Here is a 6,300-nt window from a genome sequence, read left to right as displayed (position 1 = left end):
CTGTAAGCCATCAATAGACAATTATAACAAAGAAGTACATATATAACTAATTAGATATATTGTTGAAATAGACTATGCTGGACAAAGGAACATTACAGGATGGACACAACTAAAAGCGGAGAATAGAAATATTTGGAGAACAATTTAAAGAGTTAGAAAAAATAATTTCAAAAATTACTTATTTATCCATTTATTACAGAGAGAAGGAGAGAGAGTGCAAAACATCCTCCAAAGGCCTTAATCTCCTGTTTTAATCTCTAAATGCCTGCAACAGCCGGACCTGGCCACAGCTGGGGGCTTATAACTGCATCTGGGTCTCTCACATGGGTACCAAGAATCCAACTACTTTGAGGTTTCATTTGCATTTTAATATATTTTAATTTTAACATATGGGAAGATTCAGTGTAAAAGTATTAACATTAACTGAATAATGTGAATTTCCAAAGGAGAACTGTTGGAAAAATTAATACAGATTACATTTTCCACTGTTAAGAAAAATGGCACCTCTCAGTTTGAGAAAAAAACAAAAACTTGTCTAGGAACATGCAACCGAGCTGAACAGAAACTAGGGCTACAGCGCATAAAAAAGGGAGTTTTATAAAAGCACTTTGGCTCTGGCCCCAGAGGTGATAGGCTGGGGAGCAGGGTGGCAAGTGGGTGGGAGGCCAGCAGTGATGACATCCCATTTCAAGCACGCGTTAGACTGCTGATGTGGGTGATGAGCCAACCATGGCAAGGGCAGAGGAATCAGGCAGGCAAGTAGACTGCAGTTTTTGCAGGTCCCAGCCAAGGACTTCAGATTTCCTTGAGTCTCAGTATGGCTTCAAGTTCTGCCACCAAAACACCTACCTTCCTGACCCAACTCCCAGACTCTTCCATACAATCTTTGGACTAAAACAAAACAAAACAAAACAAAAAGCAGCATTATGCCATAGCCAGTGAAGCTGCTACCTATGATGCCAGCATCTCATATGGATGCCAATTCTAATCCCAGCTGTTCCACTCACTTAGTTCATTCTTACTGTGCCTGAGAAAGCAGAGGTCCAAGCCCTTGGGCTCCTGCACCTGCGTTAGACACACGGAAGGATCTCTGTGCTTCTGGCCTTGACCTAGAAAACCCTGGCAACTGGGATCATTTGGAGAGGGAGCCAATGGATAGAAGAGCTTTCTCATTCTGTCTCTCCGGCTCTTTCTCTTTGTAATTTACCTTTTGAATAAAAACAAAATAATTTTCAGAGAAAAAGATTACTGCTGCACTGCTCGACAGCAACTTAATTCATTTAGATAATGAGGCCATCGATTTTAAAAATGAAAGAAATGATACATTGCATTGTTGTTCAAACTGTCATTCAAAAGGAGAGATATAGCAAGTACGAAAGGAGTTTTAAAAATCAGTGAGAGAGCCCAGCATGGTATCCTTGTGGCTAAAGTCCTTGCCTTGCATTCCCCTGAATCCCATATGGGCACCAGTTCTAATCCCGGCCACCCGATTTTCCATCCAGCTCCCTGCTTGTGGCCCGGGAAAGCAGCCGAGGACAGTCCAAAGCCTTGGGACCCTGCACCCACATGGGAGTCCCGGAAGAGTCTCCTGGCTCCTGGCTTAAGATTGGCATAATTCCAGCCATGTGGCAAGTTGGGGAGTGAATCATAAAATGGTAGATCTTCCTCTCTGTCTCTCTTCCTCTCTGTATATTATCTGACTTTCCAATAAAAATAAATAAATCTTTAAAGCCAAGTTGATGAGAAATGGAACCATGACCATAAATTTTAGATTCTGCTGCAAAAAAATTAAAAATATGTTTTTTTCATAATAAGGATTTTTTGTGTGAGCATTTTTAGGACCCCTCATGTACTGCTAGGTACATAAAAACAGAATGGAAGGAAGCAGCCAAATATAAAAAGAAACAAATTCAGAAGACCAGAGCATTAAGCACAGATAAAATAGGGGTGACCATAGATTTTCCTGAATATATTGCTGATTCAGCAAAAGTTGCCACCACTTACACCAGTGTCTAAAACTCCATAATATTTTCAACATTAGTAATAACTGTCTAACTGGAAAACTACAACGAGAAAATGAGTTGATAATGACAATTAATAATAGCAATAAAACTGGATTGTGTCTGGAAATTAACTACAAATATATAAAATCCCTATAAAATTTTTGAAAATTTTCACAGCTTTCTTCCCTTTCCTTTTGAAATATGTTCTTGTTTGGCAGGATCTGGAGGAAAATCAGGTGCTAAAGACTTTGAACTGAGTACACAGGCTCAGAAAACCAAAATGCTTTCTGCTGTGTACACAAATGGCAAAGCAGTAGCACCAGGACTTTGGACTCCACTGCTAGGAAAACTGTGGGGCCTGCAAAGTATTATTCAGTATCTGGAATTCTGAGTTAAAACATCCAGAGGCATGGATGTTTAACCTAGTAATTAAGATATGAGTTAAGGCACCCACATTCCACCCAGACTGCTTGGGTTTGAGACTTGGCCCTGTGCCCCATTCCAGTTTCCTGCTGGTGTACACTGTGAGAAGCAGCAAATGATGGCTCAAGTACTTGGGTCCCTGACACCCACATTGAGTACATGACTGAGTTCCTGACTCCTGCTGCTGGCTCCTCAATATCTCTCTCTCCCTCTCTCTCTCTCTCTTTCTCTCTCTGCCCTCCCTTCCTTGCTGCTTCTCAAACAAACAATCTACAACATATGGATAGCAAATGCAGAAGTTTTGCCCACAGGAAGTTTTCTTCATTGTTCTCCTTTCACTCTGAAGACGGGAGCTGGTGCTATAGTATGGTGGATTGACCCACTGCTTGGAATACTGGTGTCCTTTGCTCCATTTCCCATCCAGCTCCATGCTGGTGCACCTGAAGAGATGGTGCATGATGGGGCAAGTACTCACCCTCCTGCTACTCTTGTGGGGGTCATGGGTGCAGTTTCTGGCTCCTAGCTTCAGTCTGGCCTAGACCTAGCTCCTTCAACCATTTGAGGAATAAACAACATATTTAGTATATCTCTCTCTCCCTCTCTATTTCCCTCCCTCTCTATTGCTCTGAATTTCAAATGAATAACTAAATAAATTTCTTTAAAAATCTGAAGACAGTGAAAACAGGGTCCAGCACAGCAGCCTAGGGGCTAAAGTCCCCGCCTTGTACGCGCCCGGGATCCCATATGGGCACCAGTTCTAATCACAGCAGCTCCACTTCCCATCCAGCTCCCTGCTTGTGGCTAGGAAAATAGTCGAAGACAGCCCAAAGCTTTGGGAGACCTGGAGTAAGTTCCTGGATCCTGGCTTTGGATCAGCTCAGCTCCAGCCGTTGCGGTTACTTGGGGGGTGAATCATGGGACAGAAGATCTTCCTCTCTGTCTCTCCTCCTCTCTGTATATCTGACTTTCCAATAAAAATAAATAAATATATTAAAAAATCTGAAGACAACTCATTTCAGAAAAAATGAGCAAAAACAAAAAGTAATATGTCATCACTCTGTCACAACTACGATTAATATCTATGGCTCCTGAGCAGATACATCGGCCTTTTTCACCTTAGGAAACAGACTAAAACAGTGGCTTCTCCGAGAACTTGAGCCTGCCAGCCGTCGAACCAGAAGCCCCCAGCAGCCTGTGGTTCTCAGTCTTCAGGTTTGATAGGCCTCTGGGCCTCCAACCGGCAAGCTACAGCTGTGGGACTCTCCAGGCTGCACAAACATGTGAGCCAATTCCTTGTACACACACACACACACACACACACACACACACTACACACACACACACCCTTGTGGCCTTGGTGCTCCAGAAAGTCTTTACAAATACAGTGTTCATATTATCGCTTGAAAATTGTACTTTATATGCCTTTCTACAATATTCAGGATAAACGCACTCCTTTGTCTAATTCAGTCTTCTGGAAAACTATTTTATTTTCAACACGTGAACTATGGGTCAATCTAAGAAGAATTTCCTGACCATGGATCCTGTGGTCTATTCTGGGGGTGGCCGTTTCAAAAAAGTGATTGTGCATTTGGTGATAAAGTTTTCAAGTGTGTGTGTGTGTGTGTGTGTGTGTGTGTGTTAGCTTAGCATCTGCCGAGTTAAACAGTGACCAGAAAGTCAGGCAACATCAGAGGTGTGCGAAGCAGGCAAAGGTTCATCAAGTTCCAAGGGGAAGCCACAGGGCCCCGCAGGACTAGAAGCTAAGAAGTGTTTTCCATCAGAGTGTCACTGAAGAACAGGTGATCCCCAACCTTGACTCCAAGGAGGACTTCAGGGAACTCATGAGAGGCCAGCAACAGCTCTAGGTCAATCCTCCTGTGTCCTAAAAGAATTTTCTGTAATTTGATCCCAGTTTTCAGTAAATGAACCTGGAAAACCTCATAATTGTAATAAACCTTGGAAGTCATCCAACTCACAGATTTCTGGGGAAATGGTGATGTCATATTTTCAAATGTCTCAATGTCCAGGTAAGAAACAGAGGAAACCAAAACCTCATGAATGTTTGCAAGAAAACCAAGTGTCCAGTGTTTGGTGATCCTCAAAACATGAGTGAACCAGGGGCCTGGGCTGTGGCATAGTACGTTAATCTGCTGCCTACAATACCAGCATCCCAGATTGGAGCACTGGTTTGAGTCCTGGCTGCTTTCATTCCCAATCCTGCTCCCTATTAGTGCATCTGGAAAAGCAGCGGCTGATGGTCCAAGTCCTTTAGCCCCTGCTACTCACATGAGAGTCCAGGTTGGAGTTCTGGATCCTAGCTATTGCAGCCATTTCGAGAAGTAAACCAGCCAAAGGAAGATCTCCCTCCATCTCTCTCCCTGTCATTCTGCCTTCCAAATAAATAAATAAATAAATAATTCATCCTTTTAAAAATGAGTGGTCTATTGGTTTAGTCTTCAAATGACAGGACCAAAGTACCATCCATACATATTAAACTCTGAATGTAAATGGTTTAAGCTCAATCAAACTTCATAGATTAGTAGACTGGATTAAAAAACAAAACCCATCTATTTATTGTCTAGAAGAGACACATTTCACCAACAAAAAATCAGCAGAAACTATATCGCATGGTTTTGTTGTTTTCTGTTAGTTTCATCTCTTCAAAACACTTTCTTCTGATTAAATCATTCAATGACTCGTAGATCATACAGTAGCATCATTTTCTTCAAGAAGGTTCTTGATTTTCATTTCTTCAGCTACACGTTAGTCATTTAGTAGCATGTTATTTAACTTCTTGGTGTTGTTAATTTCTTTTTTCTCCCTGATGTTGATTTTGTTTTGTGGCTTTTCATTTAAGGGGATGTATAGTAGCTGTGTAATGGAGACTGTCATATCTAGTAACATGTCATTTAACTTCATGGCATTGTAAATTTCTATTTTTCTTTCTATTGTTGATTTTGTATTGTGACTTTTCATTTAAGGGGATGTACAGTAGCTGTGAAATGGAGACTAACATCCAGATGTGAGGATACAATGTAGTATGCATTTCTACTTCCAGACAAAGATGGACTTACAATGAAACTATTTACTATATCTTGACAATAGGATGCTGGACTCTCTGCCATTGTCCATGCCCGCAGTGATGGATGTATGACTGTGTATGAAGAACTATATTTTAGTAATGATATAAAGGAACTAGGGGGGGGGGGGGGAGTTGGGGGGGGATAGGGGAAATGCCAGGAGCCTATGGAACTATATCATAAAATGATAATAATAATAATAAAATGTAAAAAAAAATTTTTTAATTAAAATGAGTGGTCTAGCATAAGTCAATACTCGTAAAACCTGAGGTAGCACCTGCAAGAACAAAAAGATTCTGAGGACAAGACGGCCTCTATATGAGCTAAGAGAATGCAGAGGAGAGTAGGCTGAGCAATTCTGGAGCAGTAGCTCACATGGGAGTAGTTTTGTTCATCCAGTGCTGATGAGTGCAAGTGCCACTCCCCCAACCCAATGAGGTCCCAAAGCTGGAAGAGCATAGCGGTGTGTGTGGGGGGGGGGGCAGCTGAGCTGGTGACGCTTCAACTGCCTGACTTGCAGGGTGTGCTGATTTCTACAGCACAATTACTCTCATCACAGTCAACTGCAAGCTGCCAGGCAAACAAGCCGTTGCGAAGAGTGGAACACAATTACCTCTTGTAAGGTGGAGCTGGTTGTAAACAGTGGTTAGAGCTGGGGCTCTAATCCAGGACAGGCTCTGTGTCCTGAGGGGAACCTGCTGGGAGTGAGATAAAAACCCAGCAGGATAAGCATGGCGTGTGAAGGGAAAAGGTTAGGATGAGAAGAAATAGGATAGGAGAGAGCTGGGAAGTTA

General features: G+C 42.2%; 1 non-coding gene across 1 annotated transcript; it reads left to right on the top strand.

The window, feature by feature from the left end:
* Nucleotides 1-668: 668 nt before the first annotated feature.
* On the top strand, nt 669-734 carry LOC121166484. Its single transcript, XR_005885422.1, has one exon. It is a non-coding gene; the product is annotated as a small nucleolar RNA SNORD104 (small nucleolar RNA).
* Nucleotides 735-6,300: the final 5,566 nt, after the last annotated feature.

The sequence above is a fragment of the Ochotona curzoniae genome, unplaced genomic scaffold (genome assembly GCF_017591425.1).
Source record: "Ochotona curzoniae isolate NIBS_2020 unplaced genomic scaffold, NIBS_Ocur_1.0 patch142, whole genome shotgun sequence".
In the NCBI taxonomy this organism is placed as follows: Eukaryota; Metazoa; Chordata; class Mammalia; order Lagomorpha; family Ochotonidae; genus Ochotona; species Ochotona curzoniae.
Note: the sequence above shows the minus strand (reverse complement) of the source record. Positions and strands in the feature narration are given on the sequence as shown.